At 42.2% G+C, this 20,250-nt stretch overlaps 1 long non-coding RNA gene across 2 annotated transcripts; it reads left to right on the forward strand.

Annotated features, from left to right (window-relative positions):
- The first annotated feature begins 165 nt into the window (after positions 1 to 165).
- Positions 166 to 19,055, forward strand: LOC309844282. 2 transcript variants are annotated; one of them, XR_014300579.1, is made up of 4 exons: positions 166 to 311; positions 4,067 to 4,159; positions 4,553 to 4,715; positions 17,156 to 19,055. It is a non-coding gene; the product is annotated as an uncharacterized lncRNA (long non-coding RNA). The 2 variants fall into 2 exon arrangements; XR_014300580.1 differs by lacking the exon at positions 4,553 to 4,715 and having other exon boundaries at positions 17,156 to 19,053.
- Positions 19,056 to 20,250: the final 1,195 nt, after the last annotated feature.

Here is a 20,250-nt window from a genome sequence, read left to right on the forward strand (position 1 = left end):
AGGAACGACTGGTGGAGGGGGGCCACGCACGGTCTCCTTGATAAGCCTAAGGTCTGGTACCAGTCGATAAGCCCCTGAGGGCTTGCTTACTGGGAGGATAGGGGTGTTACGGGGGGAACTGATGGGGATCAGGAGTCCCTGACGTTTAAGCCGTTCTATGATAGGTTTCAGGCCCCGGCAGTGGGCTAAGGAAATAGGGAACTGAGCTCGAGAGAGAAACTTGGAGTTATCCTTAAGCTGTACTTTAACCGGAGTAAGGTGGGAAGTGATGATGGGCTTTGGGATGTCCCACACCTGAGGATCTACAGTAGGTAGGTTATCTGGAGTGGGGGTTGAGGGAGTGGAGAGGTGTAGGATGAGACAGGTTGAGGTGGAGGGAGGGGAGGAAGGGGAGAGGCAGATAGTTTCCCTCAGTTTCTGGAGAATGTCCCTCCCCAGTAGAGGGACCAGGCAGGAAGGAATCACTAGGAACGAGTGGGAGAAGGGGAACCCATCCAGGCTACAGGTGAGGGGAAGGGTCACCCTAGGATTGGAGGAGGTCCCATCGATCCCCATAACAGTAATTGGTGAGGTTCGAGTAAGTCCCGAGTAGGAAGGCAGAACAGAGTAGGTAGCCCCCGTGTCCAGCAAAAAAGATGGACTTACCCACTACCTGGAGCATGACCGTGGGCTCGGCCTGGGTGAGAGGGTTGGCCGAGTCTGGGCTTTGTCAGTCGTCCTCCAATCCAAGCAGGTGAAAGGCTGGACTTACTGTCTCGGGGGGTCCCCCACATTGAGGCGTCGAAGATACCCCGAGGTTAGGGCAGTCAGATTTCCAGTGGCCCATCAAATGGCACTGAGGGCAAGGCCAAGTTGGTGGCTTTGGATTGGGGCACTGGCGAGCCCAGTGTCCCTCAGCCCCACATTTGAAACAGGCCCCCAGGGGGGTGTGATTGGTTGCCCCTCTCTGTTGGCTCCCAGAGCTGGCCGGCTGCAGGCCTGCTACCAAGGCTTGGGTCTGCAACTGAACCTTTTGCTGGAGTCTGGCTTGTTGTTTAAGCTCAGCCACCTCCTCACGGGAATTAAAGACCTTAAATGCCATTTTCACCAAGTCAGAAATGGGGGTCTGAAGGCCCTCTTCAGCCTTTTTTAACTTTCTCCGTATATCCGGTGCTGATTGAGAGATAAAATGAGTAGCCAGTACCATGGCCCCTGCAGGAGAGGCGGGGTCCAAGAGAGTGTACTGGGTTAAAGCCTCTGTCAATCGGTTAAGAAACATGGCGGGGTTTTCGTCAGGGGCCTGGACAATCTCCCTAATCTTGTCGTAATTCATGGCCTTATTAGAGGCTGCCTGCAGGCCGGCAATGAGACATTGGACCATGTGGTCGCAGCGCCGGTGGCCATCTTGGCCATCCTGATAATCCCAACCTGGTTCTACAGCTGGGACCACCTGGGCTCCAACTGGCATGGCAGCATCAGTGAGATGGACCTGATCTGGATGCTCCCGGGCAGCAGCCTGGATGCATTCCCTCTCCTCTGTGGTGAGGGTGGTGGTCTGGACCACATGTAAATCATGCCAGGTGAGGTCATAGGCTTGGGCCAGATACTGGAATTCTTTGATATAGTTATCAGGATTGGCTGAAAAGGAACCCAAACATTTCTCAATTTGGGAAAGGTCTTGTAGAGAGAAGGGTTCATGAACTTGAACAACTCCCTCAACTCCAGCAACCTCCCTTAGGGGGCATACTAAATCAGGGGAGGGTTTTTGAGCCCTAGTGCAGGTGGAGCCATACAGACACATTCACACAGTCAGGCACTCTTCAGATTCAAACAGATTGGACATCCTCCCCTTTGGGTATCCCTGGCTAATGGGAGGTGATCAGTCTCCCCTTCCATTCTTTATGAAAGGTTCTAGCTCAAACAGTAGCCCCAGGGCTGTTACAACAGAATTCAATTAAGCACAAAAGATGTTTACCAATAGATTTCAAAAGCGTAAACCTAGTTCCAGGGACCAGCACTCTAGTATTTTATCCCAGTCGGTTAAAGGTTACCAAAGACTTTGAAAGATACCTTAAGAATTACTTATTAAAACTCTGAGACACACAAGTAACCATCAGTTCTAGTCATCTCTTTGCTAGCAGATTTTAACAAGTAACAAGAGCCTATTTGACCTTCAGTAAACTTTGATTGGAGTTTCCCGTATACTGCGGATAAATTTGTCAGGAGTTCGGATAGGAGGGGGAGGGGTAGACGAGGGCGCCAGTTCAGAAATCCTAACTTAAGGGAACTTGGGGTAAGAGATCGTAGTAAGGAGGAGGAGGAGGAGGAGGAGGAACCAGGGGCCCTCTTGTCGGTGGGTGGGTGAAGCTCTCCGGGGGTTCAGAGAGGGGAGATAGGGAGGAGAGATCCGAGTCTTTGGGAGCAGTGGGTGGCAGGGGAGGGGAGCGGGCCAGGAGGACCTGTGAGGTGGAGCAGTGAGAGCAGAGGGAGGGGCAAGAGCGCAGAGTCCAGAAAGCCTGGACTTAAGGGACCTTGGCCCATCTGCCTTGGTGTCTGCAGAAATTGCCTAGGTCCATGAGAATCTGATAGTCAAATATGCCTTCCGGAGGTCACTGGGACCGATTGTCTAATTGGTATTGTGGCCACACGACAGTACAGTAATGTCGTTTTCGCAGGTCCTGGTCCAGTTCCAGGGTTTTAAGATTGGCCAACAGGCCCAAAACACCCCCGGTATGTTTTAGGGTCGAATTTGGATTGGGAGGTCCCCATGATTCGTTGCCGGGCAACCTGAGGGCTGGAGGAAGGCGTCCCCTCGTCCACCACTGGGTTGGGGAAAAACTGTGTCAACTGCCGTAGAGGTTAGGACGTCTCCAGGCCTTGGAGTCACGAAGGTCACCTGGTGACCTGCGGGGTCCGCCCTGATGCGGCTGAGATTAGGGAAGGGCTTTCTGGACGGAGGCGTGGAATCAGGGGAAACTCACCACGGCTTCGGAAGTGGTGTTCGGAAAGGCAGGTCCGGTTCTGCTAGGGAAAGGAGAGAGCCTCCTCACTGGGGTTGGGGCTCAATCTCCTTCACGGGTGCCGCCACGAAATGGAAAGTTTTTCTGGCGAGATAAACAAAACACCAGGCAAAGTGGGTGCAAGGCAAGATTTATTAAAAACACTCTTCGCCAAAGTTTCAGGGCTCAGGAGAAGGAGAGCCAGGAAAGTTGCGCCAGGAGGAGGTGGGCACCCTCGGGCGAGGTTCCCTGACTCTGGAAAGCAGAGTGGTGGAAGTCGCGCCCAAGGCAGGGAGTAGGGGGCTTTTAAGGGGTCTGGAGGGGAGCTCGAGGGGAGCTTGTCTTTTGGCAAGTTTCCCTTATTCGGATATCTCGCCTGCTCGTTGGGGTCCCATTGGTCCACTGGAGCCCGGGGGGGGGGGGGGGTCTCAGATTCCTGCTTGGGCCTTTGTTCTCCTGTCCAAGTTCAGGTTTTGTGGCGGGAACTTTCGCCATCTTACGTAGCCCTTTCTGCCAGCCCAATATTATTAAAACACTTTTTTCTTTATATAATCATCCTTATTTTTAATCAGAAATAGCCAATTCAAGACTAATTCATTTATAAAACAAGTCTAGTTTTTATAAACTTGGCCTAATTATTTATATAAGCTCAGCAAGAATAGTAATTGATCATATAGATCTTTCTAAATCTGCTTTGCTGAAACATTTTATGAGGAATCCTAATTGTAGTTTTTGTAGCCTCTCTAGGCCAGAAGCCAAGCCAAATACTTGCTGTTGGACATGCTTATAATACCTATAGATTTGGGCAAATTCCTTTCTTGAGATCTCCCAAATATTTTGAAGTTTCTCCACCTGCTAGGAAATGACATTCTTTACTCACCTGGTAAGGCTGCTGGGAAGTCTTTAAGTAAGGTATCAGGCCAACTTTTCCAAGGGGCTCTATTGGCTTTATGCTTCATAAAGTCAACCTTAGTTCCTTAAAGCTCTTCTGGTCATATCTGGGTCTATGCATGTGTCAAATATGACATTCCAGTCAAAAGCCTTAGTAAGTAAAATAACCAATGTTTTCAATGATGTCCTGTTACAAGGAGAAGAGATTCTTATTAAACTATGCAAATAATTGTAACTGTCACAGAAGAAAGAATATTCACTGAGAGTTTTCTGAATTCTGGAGGGTTCAGGTAAGCAGAGAAGTTAAACATTTCAAATTGTTCATGAAGGAATATTTTATCATATTTCTGTATATCATGGATATTAAAAAAAAAAGTTTTCTTAATCTGTAAGAGCAAACATTAAAGAACCAGCAAAGTTTTAAATAAGAGTCACGAAAACTATAATCATCTTTCTTAGTTCATTTAGTCCCATGTTATTAATTCTTGTTCAGTTTGAAAGTTTGAATGCAGCTGTTGCTGCTCCTTCTCCTCCTTCTCCTCCTCCTCCTCTTTTTCTTCTTCTTCTTTCTTTCTTCTTCCTCTTCTTTTAGTTCTGGAAATTCCTATCAATTTTAGTTTTATGATTTTAAAGATATCAAAACCTGTATTTGTCAAAAGCTCTTTTTATGAATCTCCTTGCAGATGAAACATATTTCACAAGAGTATAAGAACAATAATTATAAATGGGAAAAGACTAAAAAAAATGGACATGGTTAAAGATCTGATGAGAGTTCATATAATGTAGCTGATGAGAGAATCCAGTTATTTCTGTGACATCTAACACTTCAAATAATCAGATTATCAGGTAATAGTCTTATGCCAAAAATATTAAAGCTTTAGGAATTGCATATAATCTCTAAATTGTTTATAGCTTTTACCCAAACAATGTAACCTAAGGCTTATCATTTGCTCAACAATCCTTCTGGAATAACTTAATATTACCAAATAAGGCCTAATTAGTAAAAAAGTCTACATTTATAATTCAGATTACAGGGAAGTTTGTTAAAAGCCTTAGAAAGTTTTAGAGCACATTCCTACATAAGATTATAGATAATCAAGAACCTGATAAAGGCAAAACATAGAAACATAGAATTGTAGGCTTCTTTTGGGTAGACAAAAGAGAAAAATGTTTTGTTTATATTTTCTTATCAAGAGCAGACCAACAATCAAAGAAAACTTTGTCTCTAACAGAGAGAAAGGGAGAATTTTAATCTCATGCCAGTGTACTTTCAGAATCCTTCATTTCAATATTACTCCTGACCGCATATAAAATTTCTTTCCAAAGATTTTTCTTAATAAACATTCCATAACTTTTTCATTCTGAGTTGCTTCCCTTATTTCCATCAGTCTTGATTACTTTTAGCAGAATTTTAACTCTTAGAAACCTTGCACTTCAGTAAAAACTAAGTAGTAACCAATTGTGAATGGTTACACCAGAATTCTTTAGATCTGAACTTTATAAATACATTTTATAATATTAAAATTTTTTTTCCATTGGAAAAGACTTCGTGTCCAATGAATTCAGTCCAATTTATCATCCAAGCAAAACTTTAAAGTTTTAGGTTAACAAAGACTTTGAAAACTATTTTAAAATTAAAAATTTAAAATTAAAAAAAAGCTATTTTAAAATTTAAAATTACCATGAAAACTTTGAGATGGGACATCTCGGTGGCTCAGTCAGTTAAGCATCTGCCTTTGGCTCAGGTCATAATCCCAGGGTCCTGGGATCATGCCGCACATCAGGCACCCTGCTCATCACAGAGCCTTCTTCTCCCTCTCCCTCCGCCACTCCCCCAGCTTGTGTTCTCTCTCTCTGTTAAATAAATCTCTCTCTCTGTTAAGTAAATAAAGAAAACTTTGAGACAGGCAAAATTAACCATCATTTTAAGTCATCTTTTTGTTGACAAGTTGCAGCAGAGATAACATGAGCTTACTTATTCAGTAAACTTAGGTAGAGTAAAAGTTTCATGTTTAATGCTGGTAACTCTAAAGATATGCTTATCTTAATTAAACCAACAAATTTAAATTAGTTTAAAATACCAAATTTGTTCCACCTGAGACCACTTAAACATCAATGAATTTGTTCCCTATTGTCAATTTTTTTAAATAATTTTTTATTTTTTATAAACATATATTTTTATCCCCAGGGGTACAGGTCTGTGAATCACCAGGTTTACACACTTCACAGCACTCACCAAAGCACATACCCTCCCCAATGTCCATAATCCACCCCCTTCTCCCAAACCCCCTCCCCCCAGCAACCCTCAGTTTGTTTTGTGAGATTAAGAGTCACTTATGGTTTGTCTCCCTCCCAATCCCATCTTGTTTCATTGATTCTTCTCCTACCCACTTAAGCCCCCATGTTGCATCACCACTTCCTCATATCAAAGAGATCATATGATAGTTGTCTTTCTCTGCTTGACTTATTTCACTAAGCATGATACGCTCTAGTTCCATCCATGTTGTCGCAAATGGCAAGATTTCATTTCTTTTGATGGCTGCATAGTATTCCATTGTGTATATATATGATATCTTCTTGATCCATTCATCTGTTGATGGACATCTAGGTTCTTTCCATAGTTTGGCTATTGTGGACATTGCTGCTATAAACATTCAGGTGCACGTGCCCCTTTGGATCACTACGTTTGTATCTTTAGGGTAAATACCCAATAGTGCAATTGCTGGGTCATAGGGCAGTTCTATTTTCAACATTTTGAGGAACCTCCATGCCGTTTTCCAGAGTGGCTGCACCAGCTTGCATTCCCACCAACAGTGTAGGAGGGTTCCCCTTTCTCCACATCCTCGCCAGCATCTGTCATTTCCTGACTTGTTGATTTTAGCCATTCTGACTGGAGTGAGGTGATATCTCATTGTGGTTTTGATTTGTATTTCCCTGATGCCGAGTGATATGGAGCACTTTTTCATGTGTCTGTTGGCCATCTGGATGTCTTCTTTGCAGAAATGTCTGTTCATGTCCTCTGCCCATTTCTTGATTGAATTATTTGTTCTTTGGGTGTTGAGTTTGCTAAGTTCTTTATAGATTCTGGACACTAGTCCTTTATCTGATATGTCGTTTGCAAATATCTTCTCCCATTCTGTCAGTTGTCGTTTGATTTTGTTAACTGTTTCCTTTGCTGTGCAAAAGCTTTTGATCTTGATGAAATCCCAATAGTTCATTTTTGCCCTTGCTTCCCTTGCCTTTGGCGTTGTTCCTAGGAAGATGTTGCTGCGGCAGAGGTCGAACAGGTTGCTGCCTGTGGTCTCCTCAAGGATTTTGATGGATTCCTTTCACACATTGAGGTCCTTCATCCATTTTGAGTCTATTTTTGTGTGTGGTGTAAGGAAATGGTCCAATTTCATTTTTCTGCATGTGGCTGTCCAATTTTCCCAGCACCATTTATTGAAGAGGCTGTCTTTTTTCCATTGGACATTCATTCCTGCTTTGTCGAAGATTAGTTGACCGTAGAGTTGAGGGTCTATTTCTGGACTCTCTATTCTGTTCCATTGATCTATGGGTCTGTTTTTGTGCCAGTACCATACTGTCTTGATGATGACAGCTTTGTAATAGAGCTTAAGGTCCGGAATTGTGATGCCACCAACGTTGGCTTTCTTTTTCAATATCCCTTTGGCTATTCGAGGTCTTTTCTGGTTCCATATAAATTTTAGCATTATTTGTTCCATTTCTTTGAAAAAGATGGATGGTACTTTGATAGGAATTGCATTAAATGTGTAGATTGCTTTAGGTAGCATAGACATTTTCACAATATTTATTCTTCCAATCCAGGAGCATGGAACATTTTTCCATTTCTTTGTGTCTTCCTCAATTTCTTTCATGAGTACTTTATAGTTTCCTGAGTATAGATACTGTGTCTCTTTGGTTAGGTTTATTCCTAGGTATCTTATGGTTTTGGGTGCAATTGTAAATGGGATTGACTCCTTAATTTCTCTTTCTTCTGTCTTGCTGTTGGTGTAGAGAAATGCAACTGATTTCTGTGCATTGATTTTATATCCTGACACTTTACTGAATTCCTGTATAAGTTCTAGCAGTTTTGGAGTGGAGTCTTTTGGGTTTTCCACATATAGTATCATATCATCTGCGAAGAGTGATAATTTGACTTCTTCTTTGCCGATTTGGATGCCTTTAATTTCCTTTTGTTGTCTGATTGCTGAGGCTAGGACCTCTAGTACTATGTTGAATAGCAGTGGTGATAATGGACATCCCTGCCGTGTTCCTGACCTTAGCGGAAAAGCTTTCAGTTTTTCTCCATTGAGAATGATATTTACGGTGGGTTTTTCATAGATGGCTTTGATGATATTGAGGTATGTGCCCTCTATCCCTACACTTTGAAGAGTTTTGATCAGGAAGGGATGCTGTACTTTGTCAAATGCTTTTTCAGCATCTATTGAGAGTATCATATGGTTCTTGTTCTTTCTTTTATTGATGTGTTGTATCACATTGACTGATTTGTGGATGTTGAACCAACCTTGCAACATCCCACTTGGTCGTGGTGAATAATCTTTTTAATGTACTGTTGAATCCTATTGGCTAGTATTTTGTTGAGTATTTTCGCATCTGTGTTCATCAAGGATATTGGTCTATAGCTCTCTTTTTTGGTGGGATCCTTGTCTGGTTTTGGGATCAAGGTGATGCTGGCCTCATAAAATGAGTTTGGAAGTTTTCCTTCCATTTCTATTTTTTGGAACAGTTTCAGGAGAATAGGAATTAGTTCTTCTTTAAATGTTTGGTAGAATTCCCCCGGGAAGCCGTCTGGCCCTGGGCTTTTGTTTGTTTGGAGATTTTTAATGACTGTTTCAATCTCCTTACTGGTTATGGGTCTGTTCAGGCTTTCTATTTCTTCCTGGTTCAGTTGTGGTAGTTTATATGTTTCTAGGAATGCATCCATTTTTTCCATATTGTCAAATTTATTGCCGTAGAGTTGCTCATAGTATGTTCTTATAATAGTTTGTATTTCTTTGGTGTTAGTTGTGATCTCTCCTCTTTCATTCATGATTTTATTTATTTGGGTCCTTTCTCTTTTCTTTTTGATAAGTCTGGCCAGGGGTTTATCAATTTTATTAATTCTTTGAAAGAACCAGCTCCTACTTTCGTTGATTTGCTCTATTGTTTTTTTTTTGGTTTCTATTTCATTGATTTCTGCTCTGATCTTTATGATTTCTCTTCTCCTGCTGGGCTTAGGGTTTCTTTCTTGTTCGTTCTCCAGCTCCTTTAGGTGTATGGTTAGGTTGTGTACCTGAGATCTTTCTTGTTTCTTGAGAAAGGCTTGTACCGCTATATATTTTCCTCTCAGGACTGCCTTTGTTGTGTCCCACAGATTTTGAACCGTTGTATTTTCATTATTATTTGTTTCCATGATTTTTTTCAATTCTTCTTGAATTTCCCGGTTGACCCATTCATTCTTTAGAAGGATGCTGTTTAGTCTCCATGTATTTTGGTTCTTTTCAAACTTCCTTTTGTGGTTGAGTTCTAGCTTTAGAGTATTGTGGTCTGAAAATATGCAGGGAATGATCCCAATCTTTTGATACCGGTTGAGTCCTGATTTAGGACTGAGGATATGATCTATTCTGGAGAATGTTCCATGTGCACTAGAGAAGAATGTGTATTCTGTTGCTTTGGGATGAAATGTTCTGAATATATCTGTGATGTCCATCTGGTCCAGTGTGTCGTTTAAGGCCTTTATTTCCTTGCTGATCTTTTGCTTGGATGACCTGTCCATTTCAGTGAGGGGAGTGTTAAAGTCCCCTACTATTATTGTATTGTTGTTGATGTGTTTCTTTGATTTTGTTATTAATTGGTTTATATAGTTGGTTGCTCCCACGTTGGGGGCATAGATATTTAAAATTGTTAAATCTTCTTGTTGGACAGACCCTTTGAGTATGATATAGTGTCCTTCCTCATCTCTTATTATAGTCTTTGGCTTAAAATCTAATTGATCTGATATAAGGATTGCTACTCCTGCTTTCTTCTGATGTCCATTAGCATGGTAAATTCTTTTCCACCCCCTCACTTTAAATCTGGAGGTGTCTTCGGGCTTAAAATGAGTTTCTTGGAGGCAACATATAGATGGGTTTTGTTTTTTTATCCATTCTGATACCCTGTGTCTTTTGACAGGGCCATTAAGCCCATTCACATTCAGGGTAACTATTGAGAGATATGAATTTAGTGCCATTGTATTGCCTGTAAGGTGACTGTTACTGTATATGGTCTCTGTTCCTTTCTGATCTACCACTTGTAGGCTCTCTCTTTGCTTAGAGGACCCCTTTCAATATTTCCTGTAGAGCTGGTTTGGTGTTTCAAATTCTTTCAGTTGTTGTTTGTCCTGGAAGCTTTTAATCTCTCCTTCTATTTTCAATGATAGCCTAGCTGGATATAGTATTCTGGGCTGCATGTTTTTCTCATTTCGTGCTCTGAAAATATCATGCCAGCTCTTTCTGGCCTGCCAGGTCTCTGTGGATAAGTCAGCTGCCAATCTAATATTTTTACCATTGTATGTTACAGACTTCTTTTCCCGGGCTGCTTTCAGGATTTTCTCTTTGTCACTGAGACTTGTAAATTTTACTATTAGGTGACGGGGTGTGGGCCTATTCTTATTGATTTTGAGGGGCATTCTCTGAACCTCCTGAATTTTGATGTTCGTTCCCTTTGCCATATTGGGGAAATTCTCCCCAATAATTCTCTCTAGTATACCTTCTGCTCCTCTGTCTCTTTCTTCTTCTTCTGGAATCCCAATTATTCTAATGTTGTTTCGTCTTATGGTGTCACTTATCTCTCGAATTCTCCCCTCATGGTCCAGTAGCTGTTTTTCCCTCTTTTGCTCAGCTTCTTTATTCTCTGTCATTTGGTCTTCTATATCACTAATTCTTTCTTCTGCCTCATTTATCCTAGCAGTGAGAGCCTCCATTTTTGATTGCACCTCATTAATAGCTTTTTTGATTTCAACTTGGTTAGATTTTAGTTCTTTTATTTCTCCAGAAAGGGCTTTTATATCTCTCGAGAGGGTTTCTCTAATATCTTCCATGCCTTTTTCGAGCCCAGCTAGAACCTTGAGAATTGTCATTCTGAACTCTAGATCTGACATATTACCAATGTCTGTATTGATTAGGTCCCTAGCCTTTGGTACTGCCTCTTGTTCTTTTTTTTGTGTTGAATTTTTCCGTCTTTTCATTTTGTCCAGATAAGAGTATATGAAGGGGCAAGTAAAATACTAAAAGGGTGGCAACAACCCCAGGAAAATATGCTTTAACCAAATTAGAAGAGATCCCAAATCGTGAGGGGGGAGAAAGGGGATAAAAAGAGGTTCAAAAAGGAAGAAAGAAAAAAAAAGAAAAAAAGAAAAGAAAAGAATTAAAAAAAAGAAAACGTATAAGAAAAATATAAAAAAGAAAAAATATATATATTAGATAAACTAGTAAAAAATCATTTAAAAAGAAAAAGGTAACAGTTAAAAAAAAATTTTACCCGAAGGCGAAAAAAAAAAAAACAAACAAACAAAAAATGAAAAAAGAAAAAAATTAAATTAACTGCAAGACTAAAAAAAAAAATCACAGGGAAGAAGCCATGAGTTCCGTGCTTGGCTTTCTCCTCCTCCGGAATTCTGCTGTTCTCCTTGGTATTGAAACCGCACTCCTTGGTAGATGAACTTGGTCTTGGCTGGATTTCTTGTTGATCTTCTGGGGGAGGGGCCTGTTGTAGTGATTCTCAAGTGTTTTTGCCCCAGGCCGAATTGCACTGCCCTTATCAGGGGCCGGGGTGAGTAATCCGCTCGGGATTGCTTTCAGGAGCTTTTGTTCCCTGAGCGCTTTCCGTAGAGTTCCGGAGGACGGGGAATACAAATGGCGGCCTCCTATTCTCCGGTCCCGAGGAGCCGAGAGCCCAGGGCCCCACTCCTCAGTGTGCCCTCAGAGAACAGCGCCAGTTACTCCCGTCTGCCTGACCTCCAGCCGCGCTCCGAGCTCACCGAGCCTGCGATCGGTTCAAGGTAACACCGAGCTGCGAGCTTACTGTCGGCTCTGTCTCTGTAGCCGGCTTTCCCGTTCCAATACCCGCAAACTCTGCGACACTCAGACACCCCCGATCCTTCTGTGACCCTGCGGGACCTGAGGCCACGCTGACCCCGCATGGGCTTTGCCCCGGTTTAGCCTCTGGAGCGATGTCCCTCAGTGGAACAGACTTTTAAAAGTTCTGATTTTGTGCGTGTTTGCTCCGCCGCTTGCCGGGAGCCGGCCCCTCCCCCCGGGGTCTGTCTTCCCGTCGCTTTGGATTCACGTCTCCGCCGGTCCTTCCTTTCAGAAAGTGGTTGTTTTTCTGTTTCCAGAATTGCTGTTCTTCTTCTCTTCGGTCTGCCGATGGATTTTCAGGTGTTTGCAATCTTTAGATAAGCTATCTAGCTGATCTCTGGCTAGCTGAAGTAGTCTCAGCCTGCTACTTCTCCGCCATCTTGACTCCTCCCTCCCTATTGTCAATTTTTACTTGGGACACTAGTGCGGGAATCTGAAGTGGGTGGTATGATTTCAAGGTGTCCTCCTAGCTCTTTGACAGCAAGGCTAGAGAGAGCATGAACTGATGGTGCAGAGGCTCCAAAGATGGTATAGGAGCCAGTTATGCAGACCACACCCAAGGTGGTGCAAAAAGAGGAGGAGAGAGAAGGGAAGGCAGAAGAAGTGAGATGCTGCCATTGTGGCTGAAGGTAGATAAAAACTCAGAGCACAGAGAAAGAGGACTCCCAGTTCTAAAGCTCATCAGCTTGGATATATGAAAAGGCTTCTACCAACAAGTGGAAATAGGGAGCCCATGTTGGGCAGGAGAAGACAGAGAAAACAAGAAGGAGTTTTGGTAGCTGCCTGGCAATATTCCTTAAATTCCTTTCCTGAGTTAGAGTAACCAAAGATAATTGGTTCCAGTTATCATAGCCATTAAGCAGGAAATGAATGAGGGAGAAGCCCCCACATGCAACAAGAGTAACATAGGTCTATTAAGAGGAACAGTGAGAGACAGTCAGTTCCCCTTTCATCAGGGATGGCAACCTCATCTTACTTGGAGAAGGCCTGTTTAGACAATCATCCAATATATCAGGAGGCAGTTAACTAGCCTGATTAGTGGCCAAACACATTCTGCAAGAGACCCTATGATCAGTGTCCTGATTTAGGGCCATGCAGGCCTGGACTTAGGGTACCTTTGTCCATTTGTCTGTTCCTACAGAAGAGATATAGCTTATAGATCATATTAAAGTTTAGTGGGCCATTTTTTCCCTCATCTTCTAAGGAATACAGAGATCTTACAGTGTTACAGAAAAAGGTCAGTCTTTTTTTCTAACTCTTTTATTATTATTATCATTATTTATTTGACAGACAGAGATTACAAGTAGGCAGAGATGCAGGCAGAGAGAGAGAGAGAGAGAGAGAGAAGAAAGCAGGCTCCCTGCTGAGCAGAGAGCCCGACGCGGGACTCGATCCCGGGACCCTGGAATCATGACCTGAGCCAAAGGCAGAGGCTTTAACCTACTGAGCCACCCAGGTGCCCCTTTTTCTAACTCTTGCAATATGCATTATTTCTGGTGGGTTAAAAGTCATCCCACAGGAGAACCCTGGGAACTGAAGAAGCCTAGAGAAGGTCCATTACCAAGAAAATCCCCCTTCCTGCCACTCTGTGAATCCTGTGTGGTATCCCAAGCAGGATATGTCAGAGCTTCCTGTGTCAAAACCACCAGAGATGTGAAGGGTATCACATTAGACCAATGAGGAGGAGATGTCACATGGAAGTATTATGTTGGAAGTTGTCCTAACCACTTGGGTGGCTGTTCTTTGTCCAAGAAAGACAATTTTGTATAATGACAGAAATGAAAAGAGGGCGTCATTCTGGCCATGGTACTACCTTCCAGCTAAAAGGCAGGATTTTAATTCCTCCTTGTTAAACAGCCATGGGTTAGAGAATTTCAGCCTGACCAATGGACATGAATGTATTTCAATAAGACCAGACTTCATGGAAAGCCCCTGGAATGAAAATAAAGAAAGAGAAGAGAAGTACTCACCAAGTACTTTCACTGAAGCTCAGTGTCCCGTTGAGAAGACTCATGCCCCACAATGAATACCAAAATGATGTGATTTTGATGTGGGTCTGGAAGCAAATGGTCAAGAAAGAATTCTTGAGACATTTTTGGTGCAAAAAAATGGTTTTGTTAAAGCATGTGGGCAGGACCTGTGGGCAGAAAGCACTGTGTGGCTTCCCATAAAAGTGAGTAGCTAAAACAGTCGCCCCTGCTGGAGAAGCCGGGTCTAGGCTAGTGTATTGAGTCAGTGCCTCAGTAAGTCAGTTAAGAAACATGGCTGTGTTTTCATTGGGTTCCTGAATGATTTCCCTCCACAAACCTTCTACAACTTTCCTTTGCATTCAGGTTTTGTCCCAAACAACTATCTCATTTAGGACAAAATTATCTCCTTTTACTTTCAATAAAATGTACTCCCATTCCTTAAATCTTTCTTATATATCTTCTACTTTCCTACATACAGAGTTGCTTCCTTTATTTCCATCAGTCTTACAGTTAGCAGAATTTTGTACTCTTAGAAATACCTTTAGTTATTAACCTCCAGTCTGTTATTAATCAGTTGTGAACAGTTATGACAGAATTCTTTAGATGCCAATTTATGAATCAGTTAAGCACAAACCATGCTTATTAACAGATTTAAATATTCTTATTTTCTTTGCTGTAAGAAGTCAAAAGCACAAACCTTTGTTCAGTAATCAATGACTTGGCATTTTATCCTCTTTGGAAAAGACCTAAATGTCCAACAAATTTAATTCCATTTGTCATCCAAGCAAAACTTTAAACTTTCAGGTTACCAAAGACTTTGAAAGCTATCTCAGCAATTACCCATTAAAACTTTGAGACAGACAATTAACCATCAGTTTAGTCAATTATTTGCTAACAGATTTTAACAAATAACGTGAGTTTATTTGACCTTCAGTAAACTTTGAAGTTTCACATTTACTGTGGATAACTTTGTCAGGAGTTGGGATAGGAGTGGGGAGGTGGGGGGTAAGACGAGGGCGCCGGTTCAGAAATCCTGAACATAAGGGACCTTAGCGCATCTGCCTTGGTGTCTGCTGAGGTTATTTAGGTCCATGAGAATCTGATAATTAAATGTGCCTTCCAGAGGCCATTGGGACTGATTGTCTAATCAGTATTGTGGCCAAGTGGCAGTACAGTAACGTTGTTTTCGCAGGTCCTGGTTCAGTTCCAGAGTTTTAAGATTGGCCAACAGGCCTAAAACACCCCTGGGATGTTTTAGGGTCGAATTTGAATTGGGATGTCCCCACGATTCGTTGCCGGGCAACCCAAGGGCTGAAGGAAGGCGTCCCCTCATCCACCACTGGTTTGCGGAAGAACTGTTGACTGCCGTAGAAGTTAGGATGTCTCCCAACCTCTCGGAGTCACGGAGGTCACCTGGTGACCGGCGGGGTCCACCCTGATGCCGCCGCCATTAGGGCAGGGCTTTCCGGAAGGAGGTACGGAATCGGGGGAAACTCACCATGGCTTCAGAGTGGCCTTGGAAAAGGCAGGGCCAGGTCAGGCTAGGGAGAGGAGAGAGCCTCCCCATTGGGGTGGGGGCTCAATCTCCTCCTGGGTTTTGGGCACCAAATGTAAGGTTTTTTTTTTTTTAATATTTTATTTATTTATTCAACAGAGAGAGAGAGAGAGAGAGAGAGAGAGCACAAGTAGGCAGAGAGGCAGGCAGAGAGAGAGGAGTAAGCAGGCTCCCTGCTGTGCAGAGAGTCCGATGTGGGGCTCAATCTCAGGACCCTGAGATCATGACCTGAGCTGAAGGCAGAGGCTTAACCCACTGAGCCACCCAGGCGCCCCCAAATGTAAGATTTTATAGGAGAGATAAACACGACACCAGGCGAGGTAGGCACAAAGTAAGATTTGTTAAAGGCACTCTGGCGAAGTTTCAGGGCTCAGGAGAAGGGGAGCCCAGAAAGTTGCGCTGGGATGAGGTGGGCACCTTTGGGCGAGGTTCCGCAACTCTTGAAAGCAGAGTAGGGGAAGTCACATGGGGGAGTTGGTGGGAGTCTTTTATCTATTTCCTGCATAGGTATTGGGTTACCTATGGAGACGTGACCTGGGCATACATCCTTTTGGTGGGAGAGTCAAGGGTGAAGGAAAGGTGGAGTGTGTGGGGGAGGCTGGAAGACGGCGGGGCCCGGTGGCGGTCATTTCCATTGTTCCTCCTGCACTCCCAGAGTCCGCCGACCCAACAAAATCTGGGTGACATAGTTGATAAGTTTATGTTAATAGTTAGAATTCTCAATTTACAAAGGTGCCTCCCTCTCTATACTGGGGAAGGGAAAGACTAGTCTAAATCGCAAGAAAATCTGATCAGTGGCAGAGGCACTGACTTGAACCTGGATAATAAAATTTACCTTTGTTTGCATACTTTTCTTGGAAACCTTCCATAACTCGTTTTCCTTTAACCCCTATCCCCCACCCCAAGAACTTTCTTTGGTCTTTAGTTGAAGAAGATATTTAAGGTTGCTGAGGGAACAGAAGGCTGGTTGAGGACAAAGCAAAAGCTGACACCTTGCAACCTCCCCCACCCCCACTCTTGGGTGGGACATTCTTTAGGAATCTCCCACCCACCTTAATGTTAATACCTTGCTAGAGGGCAAAATGACCTTGGCAATGGCAAGGCCTCTGGTATCTGGTATCTTTGTAGTATGTAGTATCTCTTTAGTGTATGAAAGTTCTATTGAAATCTCCCTTTTCCTTACTTCTCCCAACTCCATGGTACATAACTGGCCACCCCTCACAACCCCAGGGCAGCAGCTTTTCCTGCTCATGGGTCCTGTCCCCGTGCTTTAATAAACCATCATTTTGCACCTAAGATATCTCAAGAATATCCTTGGTCATCGGCTCTGGACCTCACCCCACCGAACCTCACCTATATTCTAGAACTTCATCAAGTTGCAGCTTGGGCCATCTTAAGGAATCACTCAGTTTTCCTGGTTACCTCCTATACATAAATGAAGTATACATGTTAATAAAGTTCTGTTTGTTTTTCTCTTCTTATCCTGTCTTTTATTATAGGAGGTCTCAGCCAAGACTTCAGAGGGGTGGTGAGAAAGTTATTTTTCCTTCCTAAAGAACCTAGATTTCAAATAATATGGAATGAGAAACTAAAAAAAAAAAAATTCGAAAGTAATGAGTAAAAGGTGTGCTGTTTGTGTTTTAGAAACCAGAGGCCCAATTTCAAGTTGAGAAGAACCAGTGGAGATTGTGTGGATAATTTTAGGACTGGATTCCTGAAGGAGGTTGAGACTGGCATTGTGTAGTCTATTATGGATGCCTCCTAATGAGAAGCACTGGCTTATTCAAAAACTGCAAGAAGGAGTGACCAGGATATCTGGGAGGAGACCCAATCAAGGCGGTTCAGAGACAGAGGAAATAAATGGGGATGCTGGATAATAGTGAAAATGAAAATGAAGGGAATCTGTGACAGCTGTCCTGAGATGTCTGAAGTGTTGTCCCCTAGCTTATCCTGTCTTACTGTAACACATATAACCAGGATGGATGGGCAGATGTTCAGGAAAGCAGATGTTTGCTAATGAGAGGGAAAATCCATAGTCATTCAATAATGGGGCAGCTGTCTCCTGAAGAATGAATTTACCATCACCCAAGGGATGCATCAGAGGCTGAGAGACCATCTCACCAGGATATGACAGAAGGGGTCCTTCTGGACTTTGAGGTCCTTCCAACAGTGAAACTGTGGTTTGTCAATATTTCTCAGTTTTTTTTTTATATTTTAATAAATAAGAACTTTCTTCCTGGAAGCCTGAAAAACTCAGGTATATCTTTGAGAAAAATGAAAGTACTTTCTAACATTTCTCTTTGAAATGTTAAAATATGATGTAAGCCTCTTGGCTTTGGAACTCACAGCTATTCAATTCCTTATACAGGTGATAAAAAGCATCCAGCCTGGAGCAAAGATGTGTGAAAAGAGATTAGGCAGTGTGTGAAAACACTTCCCATCAGCCATTTGACGACTTTTTTGAAATGCTAATGTCAGTCCTACAGAACTGTTACCTTCGTGTTCACACCTATTCATTCTGTATCCAGGTAAATAAAGCATCCCTTGGTGAACATAGAAGTGTGAAGCCAAACTGGGGCAAACTGTGAAAATCCTGGACTCAGGTCCATCTCAAAGAAAGAAGGAAAATACAATTATCTTCCTTCTTTATTTGCCATCATTTATTTTTGTGAAAATTATGAGCTTGAAACATTGCAGAGGAGATAAATAACTACATTAATTGAGCACCTATTATAAAAATCAGGGACAGTGTTTACCGTCTTATATGTAAATATTCCTACAACCCTATATTTTAAATTTTATTAGGCCCACTTTGCAATGTGTAAATCACAGTTGGCATAGATTAAATAATTTGCTTCAAAGACGTTCAGCTTATAAGGAATAGAGTAGGTATGTTGACATAAAAAAATTGAACATCAGTCACCCCAAATCTCAGAGACCTATCATATTTATTAGAGAAGTAATGGTAGTTGTAACAAAATGCCTCCAAATCTCCATAGCCTATGACACAAAATAGTATTAATTGGTCCGCTATGATGTGGTTGGTAAGTGGTTGATAAATGATCTGTTTGATGTAGTCTTTCAGGGGCCACATTCCTTCTGTCTCATGACCATCTTTAAAATGTGGTCATCAATGTTACAACAGAGGAAGAGAATGGAGTGGAGATTTCTGATGGGCCAGGCCTAGAGGTGGTTTATACCATTTCAATCCTCACTCTGAGTTCAATCGCATGGCCCAGGCTAACTTCCAAGGGTCTCAGAAATGTAGTTAACTGTGTTTCCAAAAGGAAAAATAAAGGATTTTGGAAATCCATAAGATGGTGAATCTTTTCACTTTGTATGCTCAATAAGACATTGTGTTGTGCTTATACTAAGCACTTGAATATGTATTTTCAGGCTCAATATATTAATGAATTAATACATGAATGAAAGATGAATCAACCTCCTAGTAACAGCAATCTAATATAGACAAACCAAAAATCAAAGCTGGGTTTATTGAAGCCATTAAAGTCAATGTTGGTTTATTTGAATCAATGAAAGTGAGTAATAAATATATTAGTTAGTACCAAGTAATTCCAGTAGTAATGCTAACGAACAGCAGCGCCCTCATGGAGGGGAGGTAAGGTTTAAATGATTTAATAAATGTAAAGGGCTGGGAACAATAACTAGCACCTGGTAAGTTATACTGTGTTAGCTGTTATAATAACTAGCTGATGGGGGTTCCCCCCAGTGGTCTTCAGTGAAACAGTCCCATTTTCCACTGGTTTTGGTCTATTCTTCCTAAATTCTGAAGTTTTTAGTGATGATTGGTGTTTGTTGGTGGAGAGGAGGCACTCCTTTAAATATCTAGGAGATCATGGTTGGTTGGTTTATTTGTTTATTTGTATTATATTAGTCACCACACAGTACATAATTAGTTTTTGATGCAATGTTCCATGATTCATTGTTTGTGTATAACACCTAGTGCTCCATGCAGTACATGCTTTCCTTGATACTCATCACTAGGCTCACCCATCCCCCTACTCTAAAACCCTCAGTTTGTTTCCCAGAGTCCACAGTTTCTCATGGTTCATTTCCCCCTCTGATTCCCCCACTTAATTTTTCCCTTCCTTCTCTTAATGTCCTCCATGCTATTCCTTATGTTCACAAATAAGTGAAACCAGGTGATAATTGACTTTCTCTACTTATTTCACTAGCATAATCTCCTTCAGTTCCATCCATGTTGATGCAAAAGTTGGGTATTCATCCTTTCTGATGGCTGAGTAATATTCCATTGTATATATGGACCACATCTTCTTTATTCATTTGTCTGCTGAAGGGCATCTTGGCTCTTCCCACAGTCTGGCTATTGTGGACCTTGCTGGTATGAACATTAGGGTACAGATGGCCCTTCTTTTCACTTCTGATCTCTGGGTTAAATGTCCAGTAGTGCAATTGCTGGGCCATAGGGTAGTTCTATTTTTAACTTTCTGAGGAACATCCACACTGTTTTCCAAAGTGGCTGCACCAACTTGCATTCCCAGCAACAGTGTAAGAGGGTTCCCCTTTCTCCACATCCTCTCCAACATTTGTTGTTTCTTCCCTTGTCATTTTTTTTTGCCATTTTAACTGGTATAAGGTGGTATCTTAATGTGGTTTTGATTTGAATTTCCCTGATGGCTAATGATGTTAAAAGTGCTTTCATGTGTCTGTTAGCTATTTGTATGTCTTCTTTGGAGAAGTGTCTGTCACCCATTTAG

The sequence above is a fragment of the Mustela nivalis genome (genome assembly GCF_964662115.1).
Source record: "Mustela nivalis genome assembly, chromosome: 11".
NCBI lineage: Eukaryota > Metazoa > Chordata > Mammalia > Carnivora > Mustelidae > Mustela > Mustela nivalis.